Raw genomic sequence first — 23,817 nt, forward strand, 5'->3', positions numbered from 1 at the left:
AAGCATTAGGGTTACTGTTGCAAAATAGGGCAGAAACAGGGCAAGAATCGTGAAAAAGTGGTAAAAAACTTACTTGTGATGCCTAAGGTCGGTGAGTGAGTTATTGGGGGTGCCAATGCCATACCCGGAAGAGGGTATAAGGGCCAAAAGTGGCAAGAAAGGTCATAGTGTGCATTGCAGGGTTTCAGGAGAGCAGGAGAGAAGATGAAAGCTTAGTGAGGAAATCCGCTTCAATCTTGGCATCAGAGAGATCTTTGGCTAGCCCAGGTAATTCTACACCTCCCCCTACAGTAGTAGGACCAATCTGGAGTTGCTTGACAAGGGGGGAGACCCCCAGCGCCTTGCACGACGAATTTTGCGAGCTTCGGCGAAGAAACACGCGCGGCGTTTGGCACGTCCGAGTCACGTCAACTCTGGTCCGAGGCCCAGACTCGGCCCTCGGACCACCCGGTCCACTCAACCAAACCCTAGTCGGCTTTGAACCGTCCGAGGAAAAAAACCGTCCGACTCAACCCATTCGGCCGTCCAAGTCAAAACTTTTTGCCACGTGGCACATTTGGCCTCGGCCCGCCCGAACGACCCGTCCGAGACTCAAATTCAGCCCTCGGCCACATCCCATATTCGGCCCTCGGCCCAAGTGCCTCGACCCGCCCGAGTGACCTCGTCCGAATCCGTCTGAATCGTCCGAACTCAGCCCTCGGCCCGTCCGAGTAACCCACTCGGACCTTGCAATTTGGACCTGTTAGGCCAAATTTAGATTTTCCCAAATTTTAACCTGAAGACAAGTGAAATTAACCGAGAAACCATACAGAGCCGAAACCATATCATAGATAGATCACTGGGTTGAAACTGAGAGCAAGTGGTTCAAAATTTGGCTATAAACGGTCCTCCAACTTGCGCATGCTGTTTATCGTAACAGCCCTGTGGGCCGGGGGGGACTGCCCCCTCCCCCCCCCCCCCCCCCCCGGACCCCCGCAGAGGGGGCTCTGCCCCCTCCGCACCTCCCCCAAGTAGGTTGGAGAGAAAAACGCGGGCCGTGACAGGTCCTCCAGATTGGACCCTGGTGAAGTAATGGCTCTACACGAGCATGGATTCTCACTTGCAAAAGAGCAGCCAAAAGCCCATGCCCGAACAGAGAGAAATAGAGACCCTAGAACATCAATGGGCCAATCTAGCCATCAAGGGCAAAAAGGCCACACCACGAGAACACAAAGACATTGTGTTCATACCATGTCTAGTCAGAGCGAGATGCAACATCAGCAAGCTATAAAGGCCAAGATGAGTAGACATGACACTCTTGACGAGAGATGTACCTTGAGCAACACTGCACAGACAACCCAAGACGTTGGTGGAGAATCCACGTTTGGTCATGCAAGTGGGGACTCAAGGGCATCGGTCAGAAGGCTTAAATTTACAAGCCAAGACCCGGAAGATGAAGACATAGTACCACCTACTTATCTTAGGGTCAAACTCACCGCGAAAAGAGAGCATACTATCGATGCTCTGATTGATGAAGGAGCAGATTTTAACATCTTGACCTATGAATCATGGACCCTACTAGGCCATGTTGAGATATCGAGCTCCACTTGTGATATGCCAGGGTGACCGTTGTGCATTTATGTCACCGACTTGTCAATTGCAGATGCGGTTGGTACACTGCCCATGAATAATAGCTAGATGATAGCTATCCTTATCTACTCTAGTTCGTGGCTCAGTTAGTATACCACCTTAGTTAGTTGAGTTTGGTTTTGAGACCCATATATAGGGTTCTTCTATTTCTGTGTACTAGAGTTCTTTTGGCTTACACAACTAAGAAGAGGAAAACTGTTTTCAGCCTCCACCTTTGTGTGTATTCCCCCATTGTGCAAGCAAGAAAGCTACCAATGAGACTCCTTCCTTCTCTCCCACAATCTTGACATGGTATCAGAGCCTTGTTCGTGGTAAGGAGCTCAAGAAAGCAAGACAAGTTCGCAGTGTTCTGGTAAGAGGACCAGTGTTGCTTTCATTTTTCTGTTTTGGGAGCAAGTCTCTGTAGGTAGCACAGCCGGAAAGTGCAAGAGTGCATTGTCTCAAATTGAGACGCCCTTCGCGATGTAGCAGGAGGGCAATATATGCTGCGGGAAAGGGCTTTAGCCTTCGGTTGCTCTGTTTTTTTTATTTGAGGCCATTTCGAGGCCTGTTTTGGAGGTGGAAGTTTCTTGCACGCACTCAGGAAAATGCCCTATTTTATGCTGTGCGACCACTGTTCTACAGGTCGGTGAAAAGTTACTGTAGAAATTGCATCGTATGCCTGTGCGCAGAGACATTGGGAGTTACAGAATCATCCTTGTTGCCTGTTGATGCAAAATCGTCACTAGGAAGTGACTGTGTGGTCAAATACCAATTTCGTCAGTTTTGCAGATTTGCCCTTGTGAGGCTGAAGCTGTGTTCTTTGCAGTGACAGAATTTTTTGCAGTGTTCTGTAATGGCATCTGATTCTCTTTCACAGATTGTCACTGAAAAACTTGACAAGAACAACTTCCAAGCATGGAAGTTCAGAATGACGAATTTCCTTATTTGGAAAAGGATATTGGGAATTCGTTGCAGGAAATGAAGAAGAACCAGTTCTTCCTGATGTTCCCAATCAACAGCAAATGCAGGCATTTAAAGCATGGCATGAGAGAGCCAGGAAAGTTATGTACTGGTTGTCTATCAGCATTTCAAACTCTATGATTGTGCATATTCAAGATGCAAGTACGCCAAAGGAGGCATGGGATACTTTGTCAAAAATGTATAGCACAAATACTCAAGCCAGGAAAATGCAGCTCAAGCAAGAGTTGCACAATGTGCAAAGAGAAAGTATGAGCATCAATGACTACCACATGAAGGTGAAGAAGATTGCAGATGCACTTGCTTCCATTGGGTCGCCAGTGGAAGAGGATGATTTAGTTTCTGTGACCTTGAATGGTCTAGGAAAGGATTATGCACAGTTCCGAACATCCATTTCTGTCCGTGAAAGATTTCCTGATTTTGAGGAGTTGATTGCTCTTCTAATTTCTGAGGAGCAGAGAAATGGTGGTGCATCTTCTTCAGGAGGAACTTCAAAAGAAGCTGTCTTCTACTCAAATGCTGGAAGAGGTAGAGGCAAAGGTAGAGGAGGCGGATTTTGAGGCCGTGGTAGAAATCAGAATATGCAGCAAACTCAAGAAAACCAGTCCTATGGAGGAGGACATGGTAACTCTAGAGGCAGGGGGAGCCAAAGAGGTCGTGGTGGATGGCAAAGAGGCCAAAATGCTAACAGCAATGTTGAATGCTACTACTATGGTAAAATGGGTCATATGGCTAAAGACTGCTATAAAAAGCAGAATGACATCATGAATGGAAAACTGCAACAAGGGAATTATGCATCTTCTAGTAGATAGGGTGATGACAGAAATGAGCATTTGTTTATGGTGCAGCACATGACCAATTCTGTGACAAGTGCAGAAGAAAGTAACAATATGTGGTATGTTGACTCAGGTGCATCAAACCACATGACAGGTCATGCAGAATGGATGTAGGATGCAAGGAAAATGGAAAAACCGGGATTTGTGGAGATTGATGATGATACTGCACATCCTATTGTGCAGATTGGAAATATTCCTTTGTCTATGCAGGATGGGAAAAAGAAATACCTGTCGGATGTATTTCATGTTCCGAATATCACCAAGAACCTGGTTTCTGTTGGTCAAATGGTTGAGCAGGGCTTGCAGGTCAGATTTAATTCTCATGGATGCTTTGTTGAGGATATGAAAAATAAAGGTTGCTTGATAGCAACAGGAAAGAAGAAGGGCAGAATGTTTACATTGGATGCAGACATGCCTGAATTGAGTGCAGCAATGTTTGCATATGGGACTGATGTAGTTGCAGATATTGATATCTGGCATAAACGCATTGGTCATGTTAATGTACAGCGACTTAAATCAATGCAGGCCCAAAATATTGTTGCAGGATTGCCAAAATTCAAGGTTGCAGAAATGCATAAGGTATGTGAAGCTTGTCAGTTTGGAAAACAGGCAAGGAAACCATTTCCTAGACATGTTCAAGAGAGTAAGAAGCCATTGGAATTAATCCACTCTGATGTATGGACTACTAAAGCTACATCTCTTGGAGGCTATCATTATTTTGTCACTTTTATTGATGACTATAGCAAAAAAGTTTGGGTGTATTTTATGAAAAAGAAAAGTGAAGTTTTTGGGCATTTCAAAACTCTTAAAGCTATGGTTGAAAAAGAAACAGGCCTGCAAATAAAATGCCTAAGGTTAGATGGAGGGGGAGAGTACCTCTCAAATGAGTTTGCAAGGTTCCTACAGGACCATGGCATAAAGCAGCAATATTCATGCAGTCATACCCCACAACAAAATGGAATTGCAGAAAGGAAAAACAGGCATATTGGAGAGGTATCTCGTGCCATGCTCAACGAAAAAGACTTGCCAGATTTTTACTGGGCTGAAGCAGTTGCTACAGCAATCTACATAATGAACATGACTCCCACTACAGCAATACATGGGATGACTCCAGAGGAGAGGTATACTGGTAGGAAACCAGATATTTCTCATTTGAAAATTTTTTGTTGCATTGCCTATGTTCATGTGCCAGATGAGTTGAGATCCAAGTTGGATCCAAAAGCTGAGAAGTGCATCTTTATTGGTTACTCTCTGCAGCAAAAAGGGTATAGATGCTATAACCCTTCTACTCGTAAGTTTACAGTGAGCAGAGATATTGTTTTTGATGAGATGAGTAGCTGGTATAAACCAATAAATGTGATTGATAATGTAGATGCACAAAATGGTAATGCTGCACAGAATTCGCAGCAGCATATTAGTGGACCAGGAGCGTCCTCTAGTAGTGGTTCACATTCTTCGCCATGGACAGGCAGGTTGAGATCAGGAGAATCTTCTCAAAGCAATGCGGATAGTGGTATGTAGGTATCACGAAAAGGAAAAGAGAAGGTAGATCAGCCCATGTTTGATGTGAATGCAGGTCACTCTTATGTGGATGGTGAATCCAGTGGCTCAGAACAGAGCATTGATGATGAGTTGGGTATTCCTTCTATTGTTACACCTAGAGTAAGGAAGACCAGGGATATTTTGAGAGCATCTGGGAGTGAACCTACTTTGCGCAGGTCTACCAGAGCTAGGTATCCTGTGAATCGGCTGAAATATGATGGATTTACAGCCATTCACTATGCATATATGGTCAAAGTGATACAGGAACCAGAACCCACTTCTTTTGAGCAAGCCATGGGAAAAGAAAAATGGGAGAAAGCCATGGATGAAGAAATGGATGCCTTGGAAGCAAATGCTACATGGGAATTGGTACCTTTGCCTAAAGATAAGCATGCAATTGGTTGTAAGTGGGTTTATAAGGTGAAACACAATGCAGATGGCTCTGTGAATAGATACAAGCCAAGATTATTAGTCAAGGGGTATGCACAAACATATGGCATTGATTATGAAGAAACATTCAGTCCGGTTGCAAGGATGGCAACCGTAAGAGCAGTCATTGCTATGACTGCATCAAAGGGATGGTCTTTACATCAGATGGATGTAAAGAATGCCTTCTTGCATGGTGATTTGCAAGAAGAGGTCTATATGGAGTAGCCACCAGGTTATGTGCATGCTGTTCATCTTGAGTTTGTTTGCAGGTTGAAGAAAGCCTTGTATAGTTTGAAGCAAGCACCTAGAGCATGGTCTGACAAGATAGGACAATACCTTGTCATTATTGGCTTTCAAATTTCCAAGGCAGATTTCTCACTTTATGTGAGAAAAACAGAGAAAGGTATTATGTTGCTTGTCATTTATGTTGATGATTTGATTATCACAGGTGATAGTGATGAAGATATCCTTCATGTGAAAATGCTATTGAAGCAGAAGTTTGAGATGAAGGATTTGGGAGAGCTGCGTTATTTCTTGGGCATTGAGGTGATTAGATCACCAAGTGGGATACAGCTCTTGCAGAGGCAGTATGGATTGTACATGCTGTCCAAATATGGGATGACAGGCTGTAAGCCTATTTCAGTTCCTTTGGAGCAGAATGTGAAGCTGAGCGCAGATGCAGGTGAGCTTCTGGAAGACCCTACTATGTACAGATGCATAGTAGGAAGTTTGATTTATATGACTATTACTAGGCCAGATTTGAGCTATGTTGTTGGATTGGTAAGTCAGTTTATGCAAGCTCCAAGGAAACCACATTTGGATGCGGCTAGATGCATACTCAGGTATGTGAAGTCCACATTGCAGTATGGACTATTTTATGAGACTAGGGTTCAAATACAGTTGCATGGATACACTGATGTTGATTGGGCTGGTAGTATTTATGATAGACGATCTACCAGTGGATATGTGTTCTCTTTTGGGAGTGCTGCAGTCACTTGGAGCAGCAAGAAACAACCTACAGTTGCCTTGTCGAGCACAGAGGCTGAGTACAGGGGTGCAGCAATGGCTGCATGTGAGGTAGCTTGGTTGCATAAGCTACTTTATGATATGCATCAGCCTCCTACAGATGGGTCAGTTGTCATTTATTGTGACAACATGAGTAGCATACACTTGGCAAATAACCCAGTCTATCATGCTAGAACAAAGCACATTGAGGTGCATTATCACTACATGCGGGAGAGGGTTTTACTAGGTGTTATTGATCTAGTTTATGTCAACACAGAGGATCAGGTAGCTGACATATTCACGAAGGCATTGGGCGGCAGAGAAGTTGCGCAAGTTCAGAGACCTGCTTGGTGTGCAGGAATTGGGATTGAGCTCGAGGGGGAGTGTTGAGATATCGAGCTCCACTCGTGATATGCCAGGGTGACCGTTGTGCATTTATGTTACTAACTTGTCAGTTGCAGATGCGATTGGTATACCGCCCATTAATAATAGCTAGATGATAGCTATCCTTATCTACTCTAGTTCGTGGCTCAGTTAGTATGCCACCTTAGTTAGTTGAGTTTGGTTTTGAGACCCATATATAGGGTTCTTCTATTTCTGTGTACTAGAGTTCTTTTGGCTTACACAACTAAGAAGAGGAAAACTGTTTTTAGCCTCCACCTTTGTGCGTATTCCCCCATTGTGCAAGCAAGAAAGCTACAAGTGAGACTCCTTCCTTCTCTCCCACAATCTTGACAGGCCAACCAGAGCTCACACCGACTAGTGCAACTCTTAGCCCTTATGGGGGACACCCACAAGCACTCATAGGGAAGTGCAAAATCCTTGCGACAATTGAAACGGAAAGCTTGCCTATCCTATTTCATGTTCCTCCAAAAAGTGCTAGCTGTGGGAAAGAAACCCTCCTAGGAAGACCCTTCAAAAGGGCGACCAAATGTGAGGCTGACTATGTAGCACAGAGGATACACCTGACACTACCGGGTGTGAGGATAGTCACAACCTTTAGCAAGGGTGACCTCATCAAACCTCGAGGGAAAGGCAAGCAAGGTGCTGACGTAATAGTCAAGCCTACTAACGAGAGCAAGGACTTGTTAGAAAAACTGATGCAAGCACAGGTCGAACAACGAGAACCAGTGAGTGAGGCCAGGCTTGAAAAAAAAAGGTCAAGAGACAATGCCAAGGACAGGCTTTGGACTTACAAATATCATAGAAGACCCCAAAAGAAGCCCAAGCCTTATAGATGCAGGCATCGATGGAGGGTCAGCACAACACCGCGATGGATATCCAAAGCGTTGCTACGTGCTCAAGGGTACTACGCAGGTAACCGATGGATTTGGGTACCAAAATCCCTTGCCAAACCACCTCCATCAGCTGAAGGCCAGAGTACACCAAAAGCAATGAAACACAAGAGAAAATCTAAGGGAAACTCTAGGTCTCGAGGCAACAAACCAGACATGATTGTTCGAAAGAAAGAGCCTCAGCCTAGCATGCTAAATAGAAGATGTCATATGTAGCCATTGAGCATGCACAAAAATCATTAGTGCCCAAAGAGTCTTTGATTTCCCAAGGGGAGAACAAGCATCATAGGCACAACATTTCTCAAGGCAAGGCTGATCGCTCAACAAAGCAAATGGCACAATCGTCTAATAGCCTCGAGCAAATCATTCAGCCAGTACCAAGCCCACCTAAGAGTCCTAGATCTCCTACATTCTCTTTTTCCAAATGGACACAGGAAGCACAACAGCAATCGTCAAGGGCGGCTACTCAATCCCAATCTCAATCTCCATCTAAGCTTCCAAATGTCCAAGAGGTGGGACATGACACCATCTATAGCTCTCGGCCCAAGGATATGCCTGAGCCACCTAATGCGACTAGATCAACTCATGTTCGATCTACATAGATGAGTGCTCAAAGGCCAACAAAAGACACTACCACTTCTAATCGCCCTAGGGACTTGACACCGCAATCCACCAAGGGTAGCCAGCCCACTAAACTAGTTGCTACTACTTCCAATCAGGGATTACAATAGTCACAGCCCTTGGCCGTGACAATGCCCCTTGTGGAACATGTCCTTAGAGGTTTACCTGTGGAGGAGGTGTCACAACCAACTTCCTCGACAATTCCAACACTTTCAAAGTGCCTAAAGCCTAGGGTGGAGGAGTTAAACACAAGGGAGTTGGCTGAAGAGCTAGACTCTCCGAGAAGGGAGGTAGTCATACTCTCACAACCTAGCAAGGCTATTCAACAGGCCACGGCTATGTCCCACGAGGACACACTAGAGAGAGGGAATGCTGAGGCCCAACCAAGCATGTCAACGGTTGACCTAGTCCAAGGTCTTGAGTCGTTGTTAGATGCACCTGCATTGACCAAGAAAAAGAGGAGAAAGCATAGAAAACAACAACAGTTGCAGGTGGTTGTGGACCCCAAGAACATTGAGACGAAGAGCGCCGGAGAGCCGATGAATAAAGCATCGAGTCCATCTACCAATGAACCCATTAATGCCTCTCCTAATAGTGGTGAACCCTCATACACATCCGTGTGCTCTGAAAAAACAAAGCAACTGTTGCCATCAACAGTTGCTTGCAACACTCTATCCACTGACAATAGAACTTGCATTGACCAATCAAGAGTGGATACAACGTCGTCACAACAGGGTGACAAATCTATACCAGTCACATCCGAGAAGAACCATGACAAAATAGCAACAAAACCTCAGGAGAAACGTGAGAACCCCAAGAGCATAAGAAATCCTAGCGTTGACCAATCTTGCTCATCTAGGCCTGAGCCCCCAGTCATGCTAAAGCCTAAGGAAACTCTTAGAACTTTGCATGAGATAGCAACCGAGCAAGCCCACGTTGAACATAGAAGTGTCACAGAATGCTTAACTGAGTTGGATGCTAAGCTCCAAGTGGTTGCACGTGTCTACATCCTTGCGGACATGGGCACAATCCCCAAGGAGCAGCTTGGAGATTACTTGCCCTTTCCTCTATCCTGGGAAGAGCAAGAACATCTTAATGAGCACTAGGATAGGCTCCTGCATGAATGCATGCGACTCATCTCTGACGAGGAGGCGGACGAACTGCGCTTAACCGTCACGTTCAATGAATTGCTTTGCCGACCGAATCTCGTAGACATAGAGCAACTAAAGCGACTGTCAGCAGGCCAGATTCAATTTGAGCAGTGTTGGTGCGAAAGCCGCGTTGTAATGGCCGAACTAGGGGCTCATATCATGACAGTCTCAGAGGAGCGATTGGCCAAATGGCGGTCTCAAAGAGACCCAACCTATGTGGCACCAACTTCCCTTCGAGTGTGTGCTGACTGCCATTCGGGGTATGGACTTAGCTGGAACTAGCCAAGAGAACGCTCTGTTTGATAAGGTTCTCACTGAGGAGGAGTTACATATAGCCAGTAGACTCGAACAAGGTTCCATGCTACTCGATGTGGCAAAATATCTATCAGTATTAAGTAAGCTGCCGCGAATACTAGATGTGTGTGCCACGCTCTAGTACAATCCCAAGTTCTACAATTGGTTTCTAACCTCGTGAGGTGACATGGATTCGTATATGTATATATACAGATGTATATATAAACAATGATCTTTGTGTCACCCTGTATAGATACTATCAACACACACAAGCAATGATAGTCAAGCACAGGGAGAAGAATTGGGTTTGGTAGGCTAAGCTCCTCAAGTTCTCCTCTCATCACACTTTTAAAAGTCGTGTGACCATCCCCACCTCCAAGTGAAGGGCATGCAACCCACATTACTGCCATAGGAAGCCTTGACCAACAACTCTGATGGTGTAGATAGGGTGTAGTCCCTTTCTATACACCTTCTTCCCTTTCCAATCTATCCTTTCGAGGAGGAGCCCTGCCTAAATCCATGACCGCCAGCCAACGTAACTCGGCGTGAACAAAGATCTGTTAATGGCAGGAGGTTAAATATACATCACGGGGGCCATCCCTCTACAACAAGCACTGCATGCCCTACCCCTTCCCTCCTCGTCCTATGCGCTTGATAACCCGCTCTATAATCCCTTACATATGAATGGTCTTATCATGTAACAAATCCTAATCCTTGATTCACATCTTACAGGTCCCCCTGCGAGGAAAGCATGGAGAACCAAGGGCAGCTAGCTTGCAAGGACGCTCTCCGCAGCCGACGGGAACATGCAGCACACGCCCCTCCGCCAGTGCGCTACGTGCCCACTCTTAAAAGGTACGCCAAGAAACGCGGCCCCAAGCGACACCGCCCCAGACGAAGGCCGAAGAATCCGCGGGCTAGGGGAGCGGACGCTCAGGGAGGCACACAAAATGTGGCAATGCCAGTTGCACAGACCCCCAATGCACGCTCGGGCACTAGGTGCTCACGAAGTGACAAGGCGGCTAGGGATAGGGTAGAATTTAATGAATTGTTTAAAGATATTCTGGAAACGGTAGCAGCCCGGGACTACACCATTCATGTCCGACCGACATGTTCCCTGCCTAGCCTCACGGGAGCCCCGCACTAGCACTGCCCCGGTCGCCTAGCCAACCTGACTCACCCCGCCTCATACCTATCAACTAAATCCCTATGATGTGCAAGTAGCTCGACAAGTTAGCATGCCAGAACATTTTGTTTTTTTTAATGAGTAAAGGGGCAAGATCCCCACTTGTACACATTCCTGTTACTTCTTGTTAATGTATGTGACCTTAACAAGCAATGAAATAGGCATCCCAATAGACATCATAGAATTCTGAAAAATATGTCTTATCATGATTGCATTTGTTCGATGCACTTAACACAAGCGAGCATATACTCTCACGAAGTGACAAGTGGATGCAGGATAATACAGGTCCTTGTACGAAAGTGTTCAATGCCCGATCACCACAAGACCATTGACCCCACAAAGAGCCGCGACGAAGCCACGCTGCCGAAAGCAAAAATCACCCTTGCCGACCACCCGCATCGCATGGCCCAACGCACAGTCATGGGCCACGCTCCCTCTTTGGGTCAAGCTCTATAGTTGGCTCACGGCAGTCGTTACCTCAAGTGTACCAACATCGCATGTGTCGCAAGGAGGTTTGCAATATCTCAAGTGTATCTCCCCATCTCAACAACTGCTTCTTTAACAACGAGGCTAGGGCACAATCATCACTGTAATATCCATTTCTTGAGCCTTCGAGCTTGACATTTTCCAACCCACTGAAAGGCTGATAGCCTCAACATGTTGCAATGGTTGTACTCAGGCAAGTCAAAAAAAAAAAAGGGAAAGAAAGAAAGAAAGAAAAAAAAAAGCACAAGAAAAAGCAACAAAAAAAAGATAAAAAGAAAAGAAAAGAAGGAAAAAAACCACCACAATCACAGCACAGCACCTAGGGGTCCTCAAACTAGGTACGTCCAGTGACCTTGATCGACTGGCTCCGTCCCTAGTCCCCTAGCCCTTTAGCATCACCCACAATTGTTCAGGGCACATACCTAGGGAGCTTGTCTCTCCTATGGTTAGACCTGTCACCCTGACCCACTTGCACCATTCCCTCTTGCACTCTGCCTTAATACCATTGCAATCAATTGTGGTAAGCACCGCACGATGGGCCATCAAATGTACACCATCCTCATCAAGCAAGTCCAATAGCTTCCAGCTACCGAAAGTGCGGTGTCCGTGCATTCAATTATGCTCTGTCGTGCAGTCACAATGCAAAGGATGTCTCATATACCTTCACGTGAACTTCTTCTCAACATGGACAACTTTGCCACATCAACACATTGTTACGAGAAACTAGCCCACGGTCTTCTAACTATGTAATATCTAAGTATGCACGAGCACTCACAAAATATCTGCATCAAAGTATATACACAGTTTGGGTCCTCAAGTGCAGGATAATACTCCCAACTTGCTTAGAGTTCGATCTGTCTCCCAAACTAATCAAAAATGTCTTGTGCACGATAAGAAGACTAGCACTACCCCTTAGGGAGAGACCACACGAGAGGTTTTCAAATTGCAGGTATTGAAGCCTCCAACGAAATTTCAATTGCTCTTTAGCGACACCCAACTCTGAATGCTTATCCCTTACCATCCAACAAGCCCGCAAAGACTCGTTATGTGCGGCATCCCCAACAAACCAACACTTGTGCTGGACATCAATGCAATCCCCAAAGAACAGCCCTACCACCAACTCCCATCGCCCTACCACCTACCACTTAACCCACCAACAGGCCCCCAGGACCCTCTTTCACACCACCACCAACACTCCTCCACGGAAACCACAGGTGTCCTGGTCGCCCACGTCGTCGGTGCATGCTACAGCCGGCTACCTACGACGGTAAGTGCCATGGAACTGGCACTCGTCTAGGAGGGGGGTAACGTTAACCCTCAAACGAACGAAGGTGGAAAATCTGGAAAAGCTAAAGCAGAAGACAAAGACAATGGCCAAGGAAAAGAGAAACAGAAGACAAAGACGCACAAGGAGAAGAGTCCTAAATAAGGGAGAAAGGCGCACAAGGAAAAGCGCAAGTCAAAACTTTGGTATAAGAGCGCAAGCGCATCATGGTTTAATTCAAGGAGCGCTGGGCTCTCACCCATGCAATTTGTAAATGTAGACGGGCAGTGGAAAGGAAGCTAGGAAGATAGAAGGACAATGGGAAAAAGGGCCTAGGCTACGGCCGGCCATGTAAAAAGGGGAAAAGGGGATGACCACCCAAAAGGGATTTAGGGTTTTGTATATAAAGTTGAAAAGTGAATGAAAATCTCATTCTTGTGTGTGGCCAAAAGTAGCTCTCCTCTTCTTCTTCTTCCTCTTGTTCTTTCTTGCTTGAAGCTTGTGCTTGAGAGAGGGAGTGTGAGAGTGTGAGGGGGTGAGTGTGTGAGGGTGAGGGACCGTGGGGTGGAGAAGCTCTCCATCTTCTCCTCTCTTCTTCTCTTCTCTTCTCTTCTCTTGTCTTGCTCACGGCAATGGAGCTTGGAGCTTGGAGTGGGAGGATCGAGCTTGCTTGAAGCTTGCACTTGGATCGTGGAGCTACCGAAGTGTGCGGGAGAGAAGGTAACTCAAACGGCATGGAGGTAAGCTCACTACACCCGTAGATATGGATGGCGTGTCGATCATGTGAGAGGTAGCCATTAGTGCTCGGCTTGGAACGCTTGAAACAATAAGCGGTCCGTGGGTCTTGGCGGTTGAGCGAAAGCTCCCACAGAAAGCTTGGAACTCAAATCTCCATCGTAGGATTTGAGCCTTTATGTTCATATATTCTATCTTATATATCAACCCATAAGCTTTAGCAAATAACTATCTTCATGTATCAATGGTGATGGATGATTTTTGAATTTCCAGATAATTATAATATTCAAGAAATCACCAAAATTTATCTGTTCAATGTGCAACCTAGACATTTCACATTAATTCCTTGATTTGTAGTTGTTGTAAGCCACCATTACTTAATTCAAGAATCATACGGACTAAAATTATAATTGCAAGGTCACCTAGCATAAGCTTAAGATGTTAATTGCTATTTCATTTTCACAAACAATTTATGTTTAATTAGATGGGTGATATTTAAGCCTAATAAAGAATGTTCAAAATAGAAATGAACACAATGCACTTAGAAGATCCCAAAGTTCAAGTTACTTTCAAAGATTAAAGGAATTAAATACATTTTTTATAGACAAATAGTAAAAAAAACAAATATGTTTTCAAGAGTAGTAATCTCTTTGTGGGTCGCCATAGTTACTATAATGCAAGTACATCTTGGAAAGGTCTAATTTCTAGAATCATATGATAAAACCTAGTCATGGTTTTTATCTACAAATGATCTAAGAATAGTCCATGGCTTGGATGCCGGACATGTTTGGCCAATATTGCGCCTTTCCACCAAGGGCTATTGTTGGGGGACCTTAAACCAGAGCTAGTTTTTTTTTCAAGATACGAGTGCTTGACCAATGTCTAGGTAAAGGGGTCACATGTGGAAGGTTCCTCCTTAGATAACATGAGAACTAGGGGCCTCTAATTAGTTCTGGTAATACCTATAGCTAGGCCTACAATAGGGAAGAAACTTGTACGAATACGATGTGGTGAACATTGGGAGCTTGGGTTTATGGGCTGGGTAAATGCCCTTCAAAATAGTACTCTATGTGGAAGGAGTCAGAGAATTCAAGGTTAATTGGCACGTGGGCAGTGATCTCAAAACTCTAAAGTAGATGTTCAATTGTGACACTAAGGTAGTAGCATCATTGCGTCATCCATTTTACATGAAAACAAACAATTCTTTTGAGGTTGTAGATAATGTGTTGTGGAAGGGAGGATTATTGGCCTGCAATAGAAAGGTACCACCAAATAGGTCATGTTTTGAACCAGAATTGGAAAGCCATATTTCCAATTGACATTGAGAATGTCCAATTTTGCACTTTGCATTACCTCATGAACATATTTGACAAGTTATTGAAGTTGCATATCAATTATGTATACACAATGAAGCCTCCCTCTATATGTAAAGTAGCTATTGAGAAAGTTGAGGAGCTATTAAATTCATTAGGTACACATAGAGGCAAGGAAAATGTTAAAAAGAACTAGAAAACATTAGGCCTAACTTATGGCATAGAACAAAAAATATGAATGAGTGGAATGAAGGTGAAGAGGTTCGTGAGCAATATGACTGGCAAGCCATAAAAGTTAAAGTGGGAGCTATGGAAAGTTTTATGCAAATGCAATATAGATTTGGAAGAGATTCTAGTGAATGTCAAGGTTGGCATTCTTTTGATAAGTTTATAATACTAAAATCATCAATAGATCATTCCACTTAAGTTGAATTTCATATAGTGGTAAATGATTTTACAAAGCTAGTTATCAATGCATGGGAAGAAACCAACATAACCTACTACATGATACACGTTCGACTCTACCACTTTCATATTCTTTAATATTTGGATACATTGATGCTCCAAATCTATTTTCCTTTGTAGCAAATATTATATGCTCATGGATCTTTTTTTTTTCAGAAATATGGGTATTTGGAAATGTGGAGCACCCAAGGTATGGAAAAGCTCATTACCAAGATTGTGTGCATATTTCAAGAACACTTGTCATGGATGTTGTCATGTTAAAAAAATCTATCTTGTAGAAATATTTGTTTGGTTTTATAGATGCACCTTTAGTCACTGCATAACATTGGAGAATGTTAAGGCTACCGCATTGGCTAAATCTCTTAGCCAACAAATCCACACACGTAGTAAGGAAAAGTGGCAAAACACATCTACAATGAATACACATGCATCATGGTGCATGACAAGGTGAAGGGAAGGGTCAAAACGGGCATGCATATAAAACCACATGCAAATCCCCCTTTAACCCTAATACTAGGTTTCATATAAATAGAGCTCTTTTAGTTCATTTCCTATTTCATATTTCTATTGTTGTCTTCTCTTCTTCTCATCTAAGCTAGCTCATGGCCCACACCAAGTAAACTGCATGATGACATGCACTACCAACCAAGGCCAAGGACAAGTTTTCACTTCCACACCATGGTAAGGTAAAATTATTCCCAATTTCAGCCAATAGGATGACTCTAATAGCAGCAAAACCTCATAATCTCCATGTCTTTTCCTCCCCTCATCCATCCAAAGGCTCAAATACCCTCCCTTAATTAGCCTTGGAGACTTTGAAAAGAGCTCGCAACCAAGAAGACTCTTTCGAAGAGCAAAAAGCAAGCGAGAATGTGGAATATGATAATGGCGATGAGCCAAAGAACAATGAGGGTGATGCCTCTACAGATGAGGAAGGTGGAAACAATGATGATGAGGGCAACATTGATGACAACATCAATAGGCCACCTAGGATAGGATAGAATGGCATGAGGCTAGTGGAAATGCAATTGAGAGGCACTCAACAGGTGGTAAGGGTCCCATGAGATATCCCAAGCTAAAAACAAAGCGAGGCAAATAACTTCCTTCTCCTCCTCTAGTACCCCTCCTCCCTGCTCCAAAACTAGCCCTTGCTAAGCAACTTGCATATGAGCTCCAACCCCAAGCCCAACAACAAGCACAAGGACAGCAACCATGGTGAGGTTTAGCTAGGGCAAAGGTTGAAGAATGGGAAGAACTATCATCTAGCATCTCTTAGGGAGATCCACAAGTACCAAAAGAGTATGGACCTGTTCATCATAAAAGTGTCATTTGCACACTTAGTAAAGGAAATCCTTCACTCTTACAAATATCAATTCTACATATAAGGGATTGCAATGGAGGCTATCCAAGAAGCTGCATAAAGCGTACCTTGTTGCCCTTTTAAAAGACGTATATTTGTGCGCGATTCATGCCAAATGGGTGACCATCATGCAAAGAGACATGCAATTAGCTAGTTAGATAAGAGGGGAGAGATATTAGAGCTTGCAAGGGCCTAGAGTTTTTGTAATACACTGCAATGTAATGTACTTTGTGAACTTTGAAATATAACAAAAAATCATTACTTTGTATTGTGCCTTGGATGTCTCATATTGTATTTATGCATGACGGTGTAATGGTTAAATTTACAACATCAATTGAAAACTTGACGATTAAGTAGAAAGAGCAATTGATTATTGAGGCAATGATTTAGTTAACCTTTATGCTTTGTTGAATGACAAGTTAGCATGCATCATAGAAGCAATGAAGTATAGGGAAAATTGTAAAAAAGTTTTGGTAAAAAATTTGTGGTTTGATAGGCCAGAGTGCTTAGTTTTGGTTGAAAAAGCCCAAAAATACAAAAAAATGTGTTTTGAGCAATGCAATATGTCTTGCCCATTCACACCTTGTAGCATCCACCACTAGGGCATTTACATTGCCCATATAATCTTATTTTGGGTTATTTTGGGGTTTTTGAGCCAAAACTAAGCACTCGAGCTTGTCAAACTACAAAATTTTATTTGATAAAATTTTAATTGTATTTTTCACATTTATCGTACTTTGAAAATGTTAGTTCGTAAAATACTTCAATCTTATCACAGTTGAACACTAAAGAATAGGAAATATGCTTGAGAGATAGGTTACAATAAAATACTTCAATCTTGTCACAGTTGAGCATTAAAGAATAGGAAATATGCTTGAGAGATATGTTACAATAAAAATATATTCGTATTATAGTACAAAGTACAAAGGGATTTTCTTTACAAGGCTATGCTTAGAATCTTAAGACTCGATACAAGTTTTAGACTATTTTCAGGTGCTTGATTTTCTCATGGGCCTACTTCCATCTCTTCTTGGCCTCTGGCAGAAACCCTACATTGATGCTCTCCTATATAGTAGCCTTGTTGGCTCCTATGGCTTTTTCAATTCCCACGGCATGTAGCATCCTCTCTTACATGTGTGTATTAAAAAAGTGCTTCATCGACTCCTCTTTAAGAAGAATGATATTGTGCGTATTCGAGATGATCATGGTTGCACACAACACTTTTGACTAGGCATTTACGATAGAGAATTGAGCCCATCCGTTTGGGGTGAATGTGGCATGAACAATGGATATGTCATCAATGGGGATTTGGTCAATTCAGTGCCCTAACAAGGCATACTTCTTAAATGCTCCTCGTCCCTTCTGGCAACTTGCATGTCAAGCATGGCCTGCATTAACATGAAGTTAGCTCAAAATAGTATACATAGTAAAATAAAGTGTTTAGATGGACTATTGATACACTTACTTCCTCCTCGGCATTAGTGGCAACCTCTGAGGGTTTAGTGAAGTCCACACTTGAGTTGGATTCATTGATTGGGGGCCTTACTGCTCTTCTAGGGGCACATGTCCTACGCCAAGCTAGCTTTCACTACCTCAAAATCTTGGGTGTGCTACTATAGCATGCTCCGCTAAGTCCATGGCATCTCCAATAGCTATGAGTGTGCCGTCTATGTCTTTTAGATTCAAGTTGTTGATAGGCATGTCTTCCATCTTCAAGTTGTTGATAGGTAGATCATCAAACATGAGGGGAAAGTCATTGGTGATTGCCAGCATTATTGCAACACTACCTCATCCTCCCTCACTTCAAAAAATTACTCCATATCATGGAGAAACATGAATTCTTTGTCATTGATGAAAACTTTGCTTATGCTATCTATGTGACAACTTGTATCGATGGTAGAGGATGTGGCCTTCTTCTCACTTGAGCCACCTCCTGAGGTGCTATCCATAACAACTGTAGCTCTATCGACTGTAAGGTCTAGAGATTTTACCTCTTCTACAACCTCTACTTCCTCTTTGGCATTGTCCATTGGGGAAGGCTTTGGATCAAGGACATCCTTCAGCAAAAGCCTCCCACATATTCTTCAACATTCATTGTGATTATAGGGGGTCCTCACCTTCATTGAGTAACAAAAAAAAAGTGGAAATCCATGAGAGGTAGTAAATGCCATGCTGATTAAAGCCGTATTCCACCTTGTCTTGCGAATGAGTGAGGTGCTTGAAATAGGTGGGTGGAGGGGGGAGATTTGCACAAAAACGATCTCATTGTTTTCAAAATGCTTTCGTGCCATTGATGTAGCTCAAGAGATGCATGGCACTCATTCCTTGTCAAAATCCTCAAATCGGACAGTGTAGTCTTGTAACCTCATCAAAATCCTTGAACTCAACGGTATACTCTTGTACGTATATGTTCATGTACTTGATAGGATATTGCAGGCTTGGACCATGCCACGATATTGTATCATAGTACTTGATATTGGGACTAGAGATTTTGTAAAGATTTGATCTCTTGATAAATTCCATGCCTTGAAAGAATTGCATGAAGCTATTAAGAGTGCAATGCATTGTGGAAGATGTTGAGAATAGCAAATGATGCTTGTATGTATGCCCATAGAGGCTTGCCCATAAGTGGCTTTGTATGAGAGAGAAGCAATGATGAATGTTCTAGGAAGAGATGTCCAAAATCCCATAAGCACGATGAGGAAAAGTGGTACTATCCAAAAAGCTATAAAAGAATGTACTTGACACTCATTTGAATGGAATGGCACTTTTAAATTTGAGTTACTCAAGATTGTGTTTATGAGTCCAAGCTAATCTATCTTGGAACCTAAATTCACTTGAGTTACAATTCTTTATCTCAATTATGTTTTATGTTCATAATCTTCGTCCACCATAGCTAGCATAGCTCTAGATCCGTTAGCCTATACTAGTGCTTTATGTGCTATGCATTAATGCATACATAAAAAGTTCATTGATTAGTTTATTCTCGTAAACACTCTAGATCTCCCTTATTTTTCATTTTAAAAAGGCACTCTAACCATGGTGACCCTCTTACAATCACTCATGATAGTCATCTAACACTAGAAGCCCCTCTCACAATCGAAGGATCCCAACATAGTATCAGAGCCATGGTGAGCTATGACTAGCTTCATTAGAGTAGAGTCCTTCTTTAGCCCTGCTTTATTATGAATGGATAGTAGGAGTTGAACCTACCTTAAGGCCCTTTGCCATATCCATACCTTAGGCCTATTCTCCATCTCATATCCCTCTCATCCTTCTCTTCACTTAAAATCCACCCAGCTCCCCTCCCATCTTCTTTGAAACACTCACGAAGCTTAAGCAAGCATAAGCAAGTCTCTTCTCTTCCCTTCTTTGTTGACCCTTCTCCAATCCACTTACTGTCTATCCTGAAGATAGAGAGGATTATCAAACATGTCAAACATAGCCACCATCTGAATGTTGTTCCCACTGCAATGGTCCTAGGAGTGGTGAAGGCCCATCTGATCGATGCCACCAAAGGCCACCAACACCTCAAGAAGAAGAGCAACGTCCTTACTGTCCATTTTCCACAGATCTTGAAATGGATCGTCCTGGCAAAGGAAACCATGGGAGACTCCCTCAAAGTAGAGAGATGGCTGCCTCGGAGATGGAGCTGCTTTACAAGGTGCTTCTTCTACTGTTTTTTCTGTTGTTTCATCTCTGCAACTACGAGGAACCCGCATCTCTTCGAGACCAAGCAAGATGCCAATGTATCGAGCATCCTTTGGGACTCTCCATTGGCCCCATCGATTCGCATCCTTTGCACACAGGAACAGGAAGCATTATAGCTCTGCCGCGGAGGTCCATCATTGCTTCTCTACATTCGTTCGCAATGTTAAGCTTATCAAGTCCAACATCAAGAAGCTCCTGTACAGTCTTGCTGTTAAAGTTTGCTAATGTTACATGGGACGAGTTCAAGAAAACCTACCTGAGATCTAGGCAACAAAATTGTTCAGCCACCAAGGGTACCTACCTCCTGAGGAGCTTCTTTGCTGACCTTCCTACAAGGAAAGATTGGTGTGATGATGGCATTGTGAGCCTTGTCAAAAATCAAGCGCATTGTGGCTCCTGCTGAACATTCAGTACCACTGGTGCTTTGGAAGCTGCACATGCTCAAGCCACTAGACAGATGGTGCTACTTTTTGAGCAGCAGCTAATAGGTTGTGTTGGAGATCACAACAACTATAGATGTAATGGAGGCTTGCCCTCTTAGGCATTTGAGTATGTCAAGCACACCGGTGGCTTGGAAACCAATGAAGCATACCCTTATAAGACATAAGATGATGTGTGCCAGCTCAATGCAGACTCAGTGGGTGCTCAAGTGTATGATGTTGTCGATGAGAGCTTTTTCAGCGACCCAGAACACTGTCAGCGATCAAATGCATGGTATATACTATCAAAAACACTAGTAGAAGCTAAGGCTTGGAATTTCTCGAATGAACATGGCTTAGATCCGGTGACAATAAATCCAGCAATGGTTTTGGGAGGGCTTTTACAACATACCATGAATATAAGAAAACACCTACAACATCAAAGCAATGTACCTGTGTATATGCATCACAAAAGCATTGAGAAAAAGATTGTGTCAAGAAGATTGGAGTAAAAGGCACGTACCACATTTCGACAAAGGGGATAAGGAGCACAACAAAATCCAAGGAGCATGAAGATAAAGAATTCCAAGAAGATCAAAGATTGGAGCAAAAGACCAAGAAGAAGATCAAAGGTTGCCAAAGAAGCAACAAAAAAAAAGGATGAAAATATTTTCTGCTGCTACAAACCAGCAAAATGTTTTTTTTATAGAGGATCTTGATCTGCTTCCCATAGTGGATGTAAAAACCCTACCAAGATGTAAAGTTTCAAGCCTTAACTTGACTAGGCAAACCTAGTCTCCTGGTCCATGTTTGCATGCTGAGGGGGAGGGGGGAAAGCTAGCAAGGGTAGAGACTCATCATTTGACGGGAGTGTTGAGAATAGCAAATGATGCTTGTATGTACGCCCATAGAGGCCTGCCTATAAGTGGCTTTGTATGAGAGAGAAGCAATAACGAATGCTCTAGGAAGAGATGTCCAAAATCCCATAAGCGCAATGAGGAAAAGTGGTACTATCCAAAAAGCTATAAAGTCATGTACTTGACACTCATTTGAATGGAATGGTACTTTTCAGTTTGAGTTACTCAAGATTGTGTTTATGAGTCCAAGCTAATTTATCTTGGAGCCTAATTCACTTGAGTTACAATTCTTTATCTCAATTATGTTTTATGTTTATAATCTTCATCCGCCATAGCTAGCATAGCTCTAAATCCGTATTTCCCAACAGAAGAAGGGGTATAGGAGGCAAGTACAAGGGTGCTTGGGAGAGGAGAAGTGGTTGGAGAGTTAGAAAACGAAAATGAGGATAAGTGAATAGTTTTTATAGGCCATTGACTTAAATTTTTAGTTTTTAAAAAATCATTTTTAATAGAGTTTTGAAAAGTAAAAAGAAAAACACAAAACAATCCAAAATATAGAATGTTAGAAAATCTAAATTATGTATAAAAAGTTAAAAAATAGAACCCCTCATTAGGGGAAGGATAGACTCCAAAAAGGCCTCATAAGGAATGGATTAGTAAAGGATTACTTTTTCCAATCTTGAGAGTCAAGTGGGGCTAAAAGTCATGATGAGATGGGAAGTAGTTTTAACAAAAAAAAATTGTGGTTTTCATTTAAAAATGAAAGAAAGTAGCCCGAAATATAGTTTATTATAATAACTTGCAAGGTGTCATTACAAGAAGAGTTCCTGGTTGAGTGGTAAGGCTTGGAGTTGGGTTCCATAGGTCATGTGTTCAAATCTTATGCATGTGATCTGACATTCATGAAAAGAAAAACATTATATGGTAAGGACATTACACCCATGATTTTCGTGTGCTGTTGAACTCACGATTTTTGGGCACTATGATGAGATTTCCTCCACATGGCATCTATCCTACCTTTTGGCCTAAAGTTTTTATCAAAAGTGCATCTTTAAATTTAAATTAAAAATTCAAGACCATGGTATCCCTCGAAAATCAATCAATGCACAAGGGTCTTTTTGGCATTTTTATATTGCAAACCCATGACTTTTTGGAAAAAACCAGAGTTGTGGACCAAAAGTGGTAAAGCCAAGTGGATAAAATGTGCATACCATCCCCTCTCCTATTGGTCCATCTCAAATCTTGCATGATTAAAAATGTGATTTAACCCTTAAGCTAAAGGGCCTTGTTTGAGTCCATATTCCCCCTAATGGATCCATTCATAATTAATTTTGATATATAATTTTGTATACAAATTTTGACTTGTTGTTTGCAAAGCACTCGATAACATTTAATTCTTCTCTATTCTTTTGCCCATCTGAAAGAAAAAAAACTAAATAAGATTTGAAATACTATGTCTCAACCAAAATTTAAAAAATTCAATATTAAATAAGCTCATCTTTCTACCACCAATATAGAAGTTGAAGCTCTTCATATGAATGCTTCACATCAAGACAAGATGCTCCTAAAGATTTAGGAGACTTCAATAATCACTCATTGTGATTGACTTGATCATTCCACATGGCATATGAATTAGAATATTAAATTCTTGTCCCATGTCTTTAGTGGAATATAAGGAAATCCATTGGCTTGCTTTCTTTATCCAATGTTGGAAATAGAAACGCATGTACAATGATGAACATGAAATCAAATAATGAAAGGTAATACTAGAGACCACCACTTTGCAGCATGAAAAGATGTCACCTTTGTGCACCTCACCCACCTCATTTCATCCTTCTTCGAAATTGGAACTAAGAAAGTCCTCAGTTATGTCCTTACAAATAAACATGTAGAGACATCGATCCACATTAGTGCTTTTGAAGATATATGCAAAAATATAAATTAGTATAAACCATGAGAGACCCGATGATCTTGAAGCTCTCTTGAGTCTCAAAGAGCTATGAGTGTCATGTACATTCTTCATTTTTAATGTTTGAAGTGTCCACTTATTCAGAATGGTCCATTCCAAGAATTGAGAGGTGGACAAGGAAGCAAAATAAAAGAACCATATGAATCAACTCATGTAGACACTATACACATGAACTTACATAAGAAAATATTGCGATGTAAAAGATATTGTAATGACTTTCTAATCATCATTGTCTCACCCACATCCACATGTAGAGCTTTGTATATCCCAGACAAGCTTCCCAAAGGTTG

The 23,817-nt window shown here is 42.6% G+C and overlaps 1 pseudogene; it reads left to right on the forward strand.

The window, feature by feature from the left end:
- Positions 1 to 19,914: 19,914 nt before the first annotated feature.
- On the forward strand, positions 19,915 to 21,518 carry LOC148039774 (cysteine proteinase 2 pseudogene; annotated as a pseudogene).
- Positions 21,519 to 23,817: the final 2,299 nt, after the last annotated feature.

Source organism: Lygodium microphyllum, chromosome 2 (genome assembly GCF_053477565.2).
Source record: "Lygodium microphyllum isolate KBCC chromosome 2, Lygodium_microphyllum_v1.1.10, whole genome shotgun sequence".
In the NCBI taxonomy this organism is placed as follows: Eukaryota; Viridiplantae; Streptophyta; class Polypodiopsida; order Schizaeales; family Lygodiaceae; genus Lygodium; species Lygodium microphyllum.